Source organism: Vulpes vulpes, chromosome 11, assembly GCF_048418805.1.
Source record: "Vulpes vulpes isolate BD-2025 chromosome 11, VulVul3, whole genome shotgun sequence".
In the NCBI taxonomy this organism is placed as follows: Eukaryota; Metazoa; Chordata; class Mammalia; order Carnivora; family Canidae; genus Vulpes; species Vulpes vulpes.
The window spans coordinates 33141542-33152758 of NC_132790.1; the positions used below are offsets into that span (position 1 = coordinate 33141542).

General features: G+C 35.0%; 1 pseudogene; it reads left to right on the forward strand.

Moving 5' to 3' along the window:
* The first annotated feature begins 7803 nt into the window (after positions 1-7803).
* On the forward strand, positions 7804-9204 carry LOC140594417 (V-type proton ATPase subunit C 2 pseudogene; annotated as a pseudogene).
* The last annotated feature ends 2013 nt before the right edge of the window (positions 9205-11217 follow it).

The window sequence follows — 11217 nt, forward strand, 5'->3', positions numbered from 1 at the left end:
TCCTACAAAACTTATGACCTTTATATTCATTTTATATCTGAATACACTAAAATTCAGAAAAGTTGGTAATTTTCCTAAGGCCACATCCACATCTAGTAACAAAGCCAGAATTACAAGGTATGTATTTCTGGCACAAAAGAGTATTTAAACCCTCTCAGAGTTTTAGAGAACGCTTAGAAAGATATTTTGTTCTTGACATAAGATGTATTAAAAATGTGGCCTTAAATGACCACATTTATTTTATAAATTCTGAAGCATTTATAATAAAAATAAATAACAACAGCTATGTCCTAATTCTATTGGGAAGACTTGTTTGTATTAATAGTCTCTATGAAGAAAATATATGATCATGTTTTGCATGATCCCTAAATAAGTAAGTTTACAAAAAAAATGAAGCAACTTATATATCAATAAATTAATGTATCTGTATGTATGTACATACATATATAGTTTTTATTATATACAAATTTATTATAATAATATATATAAATAAGAAATATGTATTATATCTCAGTAATGATGAGATGTAATACACCTTTTATAAAATTCCTTTTATTTTTTTTATTTTTTAAAAAATATTTTATTTATTCATGAAAGACACACAGGGAGAGAGGCAGAGACACAGGCAGAGGGAAAAGCAGGCTCCATGCAGGGAGCCCGATGAGGAACTCAACCCCAGGTCTCCAGGATCACACCCTGGGCCAAAGGCAGGAGCTAAACTACTGAGCCGCCCAGGAATCCCCAAAATTCACCCTTTTAATGGATACAACTCTGTTTCTAGTGTATTCATAGTTTTGCAGCCAAAATCACTAATTTTGAAATATTTTTATTATCCCAAACTGTTACCTCTTCCAACCCTATTCAAGCAGTAGGAGAACATTAATCTAATGTCTGTCTAGATTTGCCTATTCTAGATACTTCCAATAAATGAAACCATACAATATGAGGTCTTTTGTGACAGACTTTTTTTTTCTTATGATAACATTTTCAAGCCCTATCCATGGTGTTGAATGTATTAATACTTCATTCTCTTTTATGACCACAAAATATTTCATTGTGCAAATATTTCATTATATTAAGGAGGGAGGGTAAGGGAAGAGAGAAAGGAGAAGGGGTAAGAGAAAGAGGAAAAATAAGGAGAGAAAAGATAAGGGAAGAGTTGGAAAGAGTGGGAGAGAAGGAAGGAGGAAAGAAAAGGGAAGGAAGGAAGGAAAGAAGGAATGGATGAATGAAAGAAGGAAGGGAGAAAGAGAGGGAGAAAAGAAGGAAGTTAGTTAATGTGAAAAAGGCAATTTGCAAAAGATGTGATTATTGAAATACTTGAGATGGTTAGCCTTGAATAGGTGGAGAGAGAGACAGAGTGCTCATCCAAATGAAGGAAGGTAGATAAATTCTGTGGAAGTGAGGTGAGTTTGGTACAAGGGGAATTTGATGAAACATGAAGTGTTTGGTTTTTAATTTTCTCAATGATTATATATATATATATATATATATATATATATATATATAGTAATTTAAACTTACTCAACTTAGTAAATGTGTATTATTGACTTATACTGTCTAGCTCTATTTGAAGCAAAGTGAAAGATCCAAGAAAAATAAAAGCTATGACCTAAGATAATTCAGCAACATGTAGAATCATTAACCTTAGTTTATTTTATGACACATTTTAGAAATCTATACAGTCATAATTTCAGGCTTGGAGTCTAACTTCCATTATATATGCTTTAAATTTCCTTCTACAATATGCCTAGCAAGTAGGTTTTAACTGCTGCTTAATATTTTTAGGGATGAGCAACTCTTTCCCTCATAGGACAACTATTGCATGTGCTAAGGGAATAAGTTTTGAAGTTTTATATTATCTGATTTCCAATCATGTTTATACCACTTAAAAGATATGTGACCTTGGAAATTTTTCTATGCTTAGTTTTCTCCTCTTTGAAATAAGGATAATGAGTGTACTTAACTCAGAGGATTGCTGTAGGATTCAATAAGTTAATACTGTAAAGAATTTAGAACAGCCTGATTATACTGTGTATCTGGTAAATATCACAAAATCTATCTTTGAGTTCTCTCTAATATTAGAGCAAAATTGTATTCTATGTGGCTTTTACCCACAGGTTCTAGATCTAAGCTGCCTTCAAAGGCCCTATATATCTTAAGTTCCTGCTTTACATGCAAGTGTGAGATCTAAGAATCATATTGTTTCCTCTTAGAATACTCTACTCCTTAGCATTGACTTGGTTAAATTAATTTATGCTAAATATTCATTTTTACACTCTATGAGTAACATGATAGCACTTTTGAACAAAATAGCTGCAGAGTGCTTACCATGAAGCTTGACTTTAATTTATGTACTAATCTTTAATTTTGAAAACATATTTTCTTCACTTTTATTACAAATAAAGTCACTATTTAAAGGTTTGAGTGCATTTCTGATCATGTTTATCAGACCCAATTGCTATCAACAAAATTATGGTCTATAAAGTATACAAAATAATTTTTCTATTCTAGCATCACAATCTCACACACAGTGAGTTTTATTAATTTTCTCTTTATTGAGGGAAATTTAAAAATATTTTTATGTCTTTAAATTATGAACTTAAAAACTGACCAAATTTCTTATAGTAGATTTCCTCTCAGCTTCAATATATGCAATAGAAATATTAAAAGGGAAAGGGTTATATTCAGTGTGTCTCAACCCAATTGTTCATTGAAATCTTTTTTGCATATGGAACACGTTTTGGGGAATTCAGTATTCTAGCACTGGAATAATTCTCTGTTTGCAAAGAGCAGAAAGGGGGTATTTTAATAATGAAGGATTCCCTTTCCTTGTCCCTTTTCCTTTTCTTTTCCTTTTATTTATTTATTTATGAGAGAGAGAGAGAGAGAGAGAGAGAGAGGCAGAGAGAGAGGCAGAGGGAGACGCAGAGGGAGAAGCAGGCTCCATGCACGGAGCCCGACGTGGGACTCGATGAAGGGTCTCCAGGATCACGCCTTGGACTGAAGGCGGCGCTAAACCGCTGAGCCACCGGGCTGCCTCTTTTCTTTTTTTTTTTCTTTTCTTTTCTTTTTTTTTTTTTAATATATTTTATTTATTTATGATAGACACAGAGAGAGAGAGAGAGAGGCAGAGACACAGGTAGAGGGAGAAGCAGGCTCCATGCAGGGAGCCCGATGCGGACTCGATTCCTGGACTCCGGGATCACGCCCTGGGCTGAAGGCAGCGCTGAACCGCTGAGCCACCCGGGCTGCCCCTTGTCCCTTTTTCTATTGCTAAGTGTGGCACCATTTCCTAGGGAGTCCACAGATAAAATTTTAAGCCATAAACAGAAAAATAACGCTTCCTGTAGGATAATGAAAACAAGACAACTTAGCACTTAAAAAAAGAAAGTAAAAGCGGGGTTGCCAACAGAGGATCTATACTAATAAACACTTAAAAAAGCAAAAATTAACCTATGCTGGAACAATTACCTCTTAATTAAATGTTTTCAGCAGGTCTCATGGGAACCCAAGAGCCTAAAAACATTAAGAACTGCCAGAAAACGTGGGCATATTTTGACTAGAATATAACAAAATTTTAACAAAGACATTAAGATTACTGCAATTAAATAGTCTCAATGTAATTATCTCTCTAGAGTTGAAGAAGAAATTTCATATATGAGGCTACATTTTAAATAATCACAGACAAATGGAATGGAATATATAAAAAGTAGAACAGATCTGGTTGAAATTTTAGTTTAGCTGCTAATATTGCTGCTTTGATACTGGGCAAGCCTTTATAGGCCATCTGTCTGTTTCCTTTTTATAAGATGGAGATAATAATGGTATTTGCTTTAGTCATAGCATGGAAAGGAGACTTTGTTATAAATTAACAACTGAAAATTTGAGGAACTGCTGTTATTTTCTGATCATACGTGGGCAAAATTGGAAGAAACTAAAGATTTTTTTCTGCATATTCAAAAAGGGTAGAATGTGAAAGGATACAGTTCCTTCAGACTTGAGATTTATTCCCTTCTTACTGAACCAAAGCAGTATTTGCTCATCTGTGTAAATTCAATTAGGGAGGTATTTTTGAACACTTTCTATGTGTTCAAATCTGAATTAATAACTATCAGATACTGTAAAAGCTCAGTGACTAGCATCAAAGGATACAGGTTTGACTCCTAGTTTTGATCTTTCAATGGCTAAGTGAATTTGGACAAGTCACTTCACTTCTCTGGTACTCTATTTTGCACATCTATAAAACAGTTTCAATAATAAATGCTACCTTTCAGCATTCCTAAAGGGGAAAATTTTACCAAAAAAATGTCATAAATTACAAGATATCTACAAATGTTAGTGATTATTCCTGGGAAAATGGGGAAAAAAAGATTTGAACTTTAGTTCCAACATTATCACAAAATCCCTTTATGTCTGGACACTGAAATTGCTTAAAATTTGGTTGGGAAGCATTTCTCTTAGAAAATGCTCAACCAAGTACGTTGTCATTGGATAAGCACTCCCAGCCTCTTTTCAGGTGCTATCCTAGTCTTTCTTCCTCTCTCATATCCATTAATCAAATCTCTGTCATCTCTTATCCTGTTTTTTCACCAAACAGTGATGTTAATAGTTGCTAATACCATTATACAGTATATTGACTCTGACAGGTATCTTTTTTTTCATTGCCTCTGAATCAGAATATCTACATTTGTCATATGGCTTTGCAGTGCCACTCACACAAAGTATAGAATGTATTTTCTCAAGCTATCAATGTTTAATTTAATCATACAACTTGCTTTGGTCAATATAATGAGAATGGAACTTTCAGTGTACCAATTCTGGCCAAGCCTTCAAAAGATAGCACATGTTCCCATTGTTTTTCTTGGGATTCTGTGCTGCCATGAGAACAAAAAAAAAGGCCCCAGGTAGTAGCTTTTATTCCAAACAGAATATGAAGACATATGGAGCATGTTAGGAGTGTGTTTAAATTTTAAGAAACTGCCAAACTTTTCTAAAATAGTCATATCATTTTAGATTATCATTACTAATATATAAACATTTTAGTTGCTATACTTTCTAGACTTATAATTTTGTTTTTTGTTTTTTTAATTTTAGCCTTTCTAATGGTTGTGTAGTGGTAATTCATTTGTGGGGTTTTTAAAAATATTTTATTTATTTATTCATGAGAGACACACAGAGAGAGAGAGAGAGAGAGAGAGAGAGGCAGAGGGAGAAGCAGGCTCCATGCAGGGAGCCCAATGCGGGACTCAATCCCAGGACTCCAGGTTCACGCCCTGGGCCGAAGGCAGGCACTAAACTGCTGAACTACCCAGGGATCCCTATTTGGGGTTTTAATTTGCTTTTTCCTGATGACTAAAATGTTGAGCAGATTTTAATATGCTTATTGGTCCTTTGTATATTTTCTTTTGTAAGGTGTCTGTCCAAATCTTTTGCCTATGCCTTTTTGTCTTATTTTTGAGTTGTATTTTTCATATAATCTAGATACAAGCCTTTATCAGATATATGTATACACACAGATAGTTATAAATTTATTGTCACAGATCTTTGAAACTTTGCTCATTCTTCCTCAGTTTGCTTCCTTTTTTTCTTCATATTGCTTAATTTTAATAGGTTTATTTCACATTTACTAACTCTTCACCAATCTTCAGTTTTTTGAACCATCTGAACTTCTTTTTTTATTTCAGGGATTTTTTAGGTCTAATATTTCCTTTTTTAAAATAATTTCCATTATTTGTTGAGATTTCCTATCTGCTCATTCATCAAAATCATTTTATTTAGCTCTGTGAACATATATTCCTTTAATTATATAAATGTATTGGTAATAAATATGTGAAGGCATATTGTCTGTGAATGCATCTGTGAATCTTCATAGTTATTTCATAAAGTAACTCAAAAGTTTCAACTTACATAGCTGTGCCTTTCATGGTCAGAGTCCTCCCTGATCTCTGTTTTACACAGGACCCCTAGTGTTTCTGTCTCATCTGCATGTAATAATAGACACCCAGGCACTGGGCAATATCCTCACACACAAAAAAAAAAAAAGAACAAGAACAAGAGGAAAGAAGAAAGAAAGAAGAAGAAGAAGAAAGAAAGAAAGAAAGAAAGAAAGAAAGAAAGAAAGAAAGAGAAAGAAAGAAAGAAATTAACTTAAATACAATTTAATAATTAATTACAATACTAAGTATAACCACATAAATAGCTTTTTTGGAGGAGGGGAACACCTAAAGCTTGACAAAACTATTTTTTATAGGAAAAAATATATAAACATGCTAGAGAGTAGTCTACCAGTACCAAATGTTCAGAGAGTTTGGTCATCAATTACTATGTTTTACAGAAGATATGGAGACAGAGCATTAACTAAATGAGTTAGTTAAGAGAAAGTTCATTAAGGGACTGTATGCTTTATTATCTACCCATTTTATATCTGAAGCATATGAGGTTCAAGAAGAGTATTAATTGTCCCAAATTCATACAAACATGGCATTGGAGCTCTTCTTTCTGGTTCTGAGCTTTTTCTATATATTACATTTTCTTGAAAGCATCTTTTGTACTCTGTATTTTCTTTTGGGGTACAAAATACTTTCCTAAGTCTCTGCTGGAAAATATGACTGACAAAAACTTAAGAGGTATTTTTTTTAACCTATGGTGTCTGATTAGTCAGCACATTGTTGAAGTTAAATCTACCATAGATTAGATAAAAAATGTAGCAGGGGACGTAGTAACACAGCTGAAAATTGCATCTACCTACATGAAGTAATTGACTTAATGACAAAGTTTTCAACATAATCTAGTTAAACCAAAATTAAACCTTACAGACATTGGCCTTGCTATTTTTTTTTCTGCTATACTGAAATCCAGCCAAGTGACTAGTTTCCTCTTGCCTACTTGCTTAAATATGGTTTTAAATCACTAAACACATACTGCATTGGGCTAGATATGTGTACAAATTTTACTTTGCAAAATGTAATATTAACAATATCATTCTCCTGAAATATACGCCGTGTTTCGCAGTCATCACTCAGATCTACAATACTAAAGGATACGTCTATCTAAATATCTGTGTACTAAAACCTTTATCTTGCATTTATATAATAAAAATGGGACAATAATAAATGATGTAGAGATTCATATTTCTCTTCAAAATTTTTGCATTTAGATACCAATTACTCCACTGGTTTTTAGTTTTGTATTCCCATATTTGTAATAATCCTTTGGTTAGTGTCAGTATTCTGGAAGCTAATTTCAAACATTAAAAAAAAATAATAAAAAAAGCACCATACATATAGCATAGGTGGGGTTCATAAGGTAGCAAAAACATCAAGATAAATTTATGTCAACTTAGAGCAGCAGTACATAAAACCTTTTAGATATAAATTTAAATAATTTGGGACGCCTGGGTGGCTCAGTGGTTGGGCGCCTGCTTTCAGCTCAGGTCGTGATCCTGGGATCAAGGATCAAGTCCCACATCAGACTCCCTGCGAGGAGTCTGCTTCTCCCTCTGCTTATGTCTCTATCTCTCTCTCTCAGTCTGTGTCTCTCAATGATAAATAAATCTTTTTTAAAAAAGTAATAAATTTAAATAATTACTAACTAATAAATTTAATCTCGTAGGAATAATCTTTCAAAACATGAGGGTAGAAGAGTAATAAAAATGTTAGGATGTAAAAAAAAATGTTAGGATATACTGATCTAATTCCTTCATATCGCCATTAATTTTATAGGTACAAAAAATAAAACAAAATGATAACTGCCTTCTCCAAGATTTAAAAAAAAGTCAGTTCAGAGCCGCTGCCTCCCGGGAGCCGGCCGTGCGCTCCGCCCCGCGCCCGCCCGCAGCCCCCCGCGCGGCCGCCGGCTCGGGTAACTGGATAAAAGAAGGCGGGAAGCATGTCGGAGTTTTGGTTAATTTCTGCCCCTGGTGATCAGGAAAATTTACAAGCTCTGGAGAGGATGAACACCGTAACCTCCAAGTCCAACCTGTCTTATAACACCAAATTCTCGATTCCAGACTTCAAGGTGGGGACCTTGGATTCCCTGGTTGGCCTCTCTGATGAGCTGGGGAAACTCGATACCTTTGCTGAAAGCCTCATAAAGAAGATGGCCCAGAGCGTGGTGGAAGTTATGGAAGATGCTAAAGGGAAGGTTCCGGAGAACCTCCTGGCCAACGGAGTTGACTTGACATCCTTCGTGACCCACTTGGAATGGGACATGGCCAAATATCCGGCGAAGCAGCCGCTGGTGAGCGTGGTGGACACTCTAGCAAAGCAACTGGCGCAAATCGAGACTGACCTGAAATCCCGAACAGCCGCCTACAACACTCTGAAGACAAACCTGGAGAACCTGGAGAAGAAATCCATGGGAAACCTCTTCACTCGGACGCTGAGCGATATTGTGAGCAAGGAAGACTTTGTGTTGGATTCCGAGGACCTCATCACACTTCTGGTCATTGTCCCCAAACCAAGCTACACGCAATGGCAAAAAACCTACGAATCCCTCTCGGACATGGTGGTCCCTCGGTCGACAAAACTGATTGCCGAGGACAACGAGGGCGGCCTCTTCACAGTCACCCTGTTTCGAAAAGTGATCGAGGATTTCAAAACCAAAGCCAAAGAGAACAAGTTCACTGTCCGTGAATTTTACTATGATGAGAAAGAGATTAAAAGGGAACGGGAAGAGATGAGCAGGTTGCTGTCTGATAAGAAGCAACGGTATGGCCCGCTGCTGCGCTGGCTCAAGGTGAACTTCAGCGAGGCCTTCATCGCCTGGATCCACCTCAAGGCGCTCAGAGTGTTCGTGGAGTCGGTGCTCAGGTATGGACTCCCGGTGAATTTCCAGGCGGTGCTCCTCCAGCCTCATAAGAAGTCACCCACCAAACGTTTAAGGGAGGTGCTGAACTCCGTCTTCAGACATCTGGACCAAGTAGCAGCTGCAAGTATACTGGATGCATCTGTGGAGATCCCGGGCCTGCAGCTCAACAACCAGGACTATTTTCCTTATGTCTACTTCCACATCGACCTCAGTCTTCTCGACTAGAGAGATGAGCTGGCGCCACTGCGCGCTGTTCGTGCAGACTTCTTACAGACACCTTGTTCCCCTTAGCCAGAGAGCCCTACAGAATTGAGATTTTTAGAGAAATTGCTCACAAAAGTTAGTTACAGTTGTATTTATTTTTTTTAAGTTACAATAAAGAAACGCTCAGTCCTTTGAAAAAAAAAATAAAAATAAAAAAAATAAAAAATAAAAAAAGTCAGTTCAAAAGCTGAAGCTGCTTGTATCTGTCATATTTATCTATAATATTGATTATTAGAAATTATTCCATAAAAGATACTCAATAACTTCATAATGACCAGTGTACGTGTCATTTGTCACATGCATAAGAAGACTGCCATGATTTTTTGAGACATATATGTGCTTTCTTCCTCAATGATACATAAATGAAGTGGTAGTCTACCATCATCCAACCCATTTTTTTTTTTTCATTTATCCATCCCAGCTAGATTTAAGAGCTATATTAAGGTAAATAATGTATACTATAAAGATGTCAGAACATCATTCCTAGAAGATATTCACCCATTTTCTAATTTACCTGGGAGATTACCCTCTGCTTGTTTGACTTCAGATACAGAGGATAGAGTTAATCATACCCTATGATTGATGACATATTGTCACCATTGCTTTCGGTAAGATCCTTAATTTTTTTTCTCTTTTTTATCCCAGGTTTCCAAATGCATTCCCTCTCTTGCCAATGGATACCCAGTCTAAGATGTTGACTATATATTTTTAGATATTAATGTATCTATACACACTACATATTATTGATATGTGCATATTTATGTTCCTTCGGTAAACTTTTTCATTATATTACATTCATTACAATATAAATTACGTAAAGGAAAAATATCAAATTATGATTGAATTATCACAAAATAATGAGTGAATTATCACAAAGTAATACCAGCCATGTAATTACTATATAACTCAAGAAATAGAACATTACCAGCAATCCATATGGCCCCTGAATTCCCTCTTCTAATTTCTACCTTATTATTTTCTCCAAAAACTACCACTATCCTATCTTCTAACACCATCATTTTGTGAATTCATAGGTTTGGAATTTTTGTAGTGAAAAATTTTCTAATTGTAAGAATAAGTTATTTAATATTTATAAACTATCCACATTTTGGTTATTTTTAACCTTATGTCAGCTTGAAGAATTTAGCTTTTGTCAGAATTACCCATTTTATATAAATTTTATCAGAATATAATTTTTTCATAATATCCAGTCATTATTATAGTGCCTATAAGTTCAAAAGTGATCTCCACTTTTCATTCCTGTTGTTATTTGTATCTTCTCTCTTAATTCATTTTTCTTTGCCAGGAGTTTTATGTATATATTTATTTTGGTATTTTTATTTTGGTATTTTCAAAAAATTAACTTTAGGTTTAGCTAATCTTCTGTATTAAAGGTTTGTTTTCAGTTTCACTTAATACTCTTCTCTTTTTAGTTTCCATTCGCAAAAAAAAAAAGTTTTCTGCATTTATTTTTTTTCATTTATTTTATTTTTTGATAATTTCTTACAATGGGTATTAATTCTCAGGCTTTTTTGTTTCATTATATACACATTTTTAAAAATTCCCTCTAAGGCTCTATTTTACTTTCACCCTATACATTTTGATATAAGTGTTTTAATCATCATTCAGTTCAAACTATTCTCTTCTTTCCCCTTTAAATGTGGGTTTTGGTTTTGGTTTTGATTTTGTTTTGTGTGTGTGTGTGTGTGTGTGTGTGTGTGTGTGTGTGTGTTTTAAGATTTTATTTATTTACTTATGAGAGACAGAGAGAGGCAGAGAGAGGCAGAGATACAGGCAGAGGGTGAGGCAGGCTCCATGCAGGGAGCCCGACATGGGACTTGATTCTGGGTCTCCAGGATCATGCCCTGGGCTGAAGGTGGTGCTTAACCCTGAGCCACCCAGGCTGCCCTTAAATGTGGTTTTTGACCTCTAAGTTATTTAGAAATTTAATTTACAAATGTATAGTACCAATGAAAACTCTGTATGGTTTCAATATATGAAATTGTTGAAATCTGTCTGGTTTCTGGCTCAGAATATGGTAGACTTTGATAAATGTTTCATGCGCACCTGAATACACACACACACATCACAGAGTTTGATGTAGTCAATATATAAATTAGTTCCAATTTTAAAACATGCTAT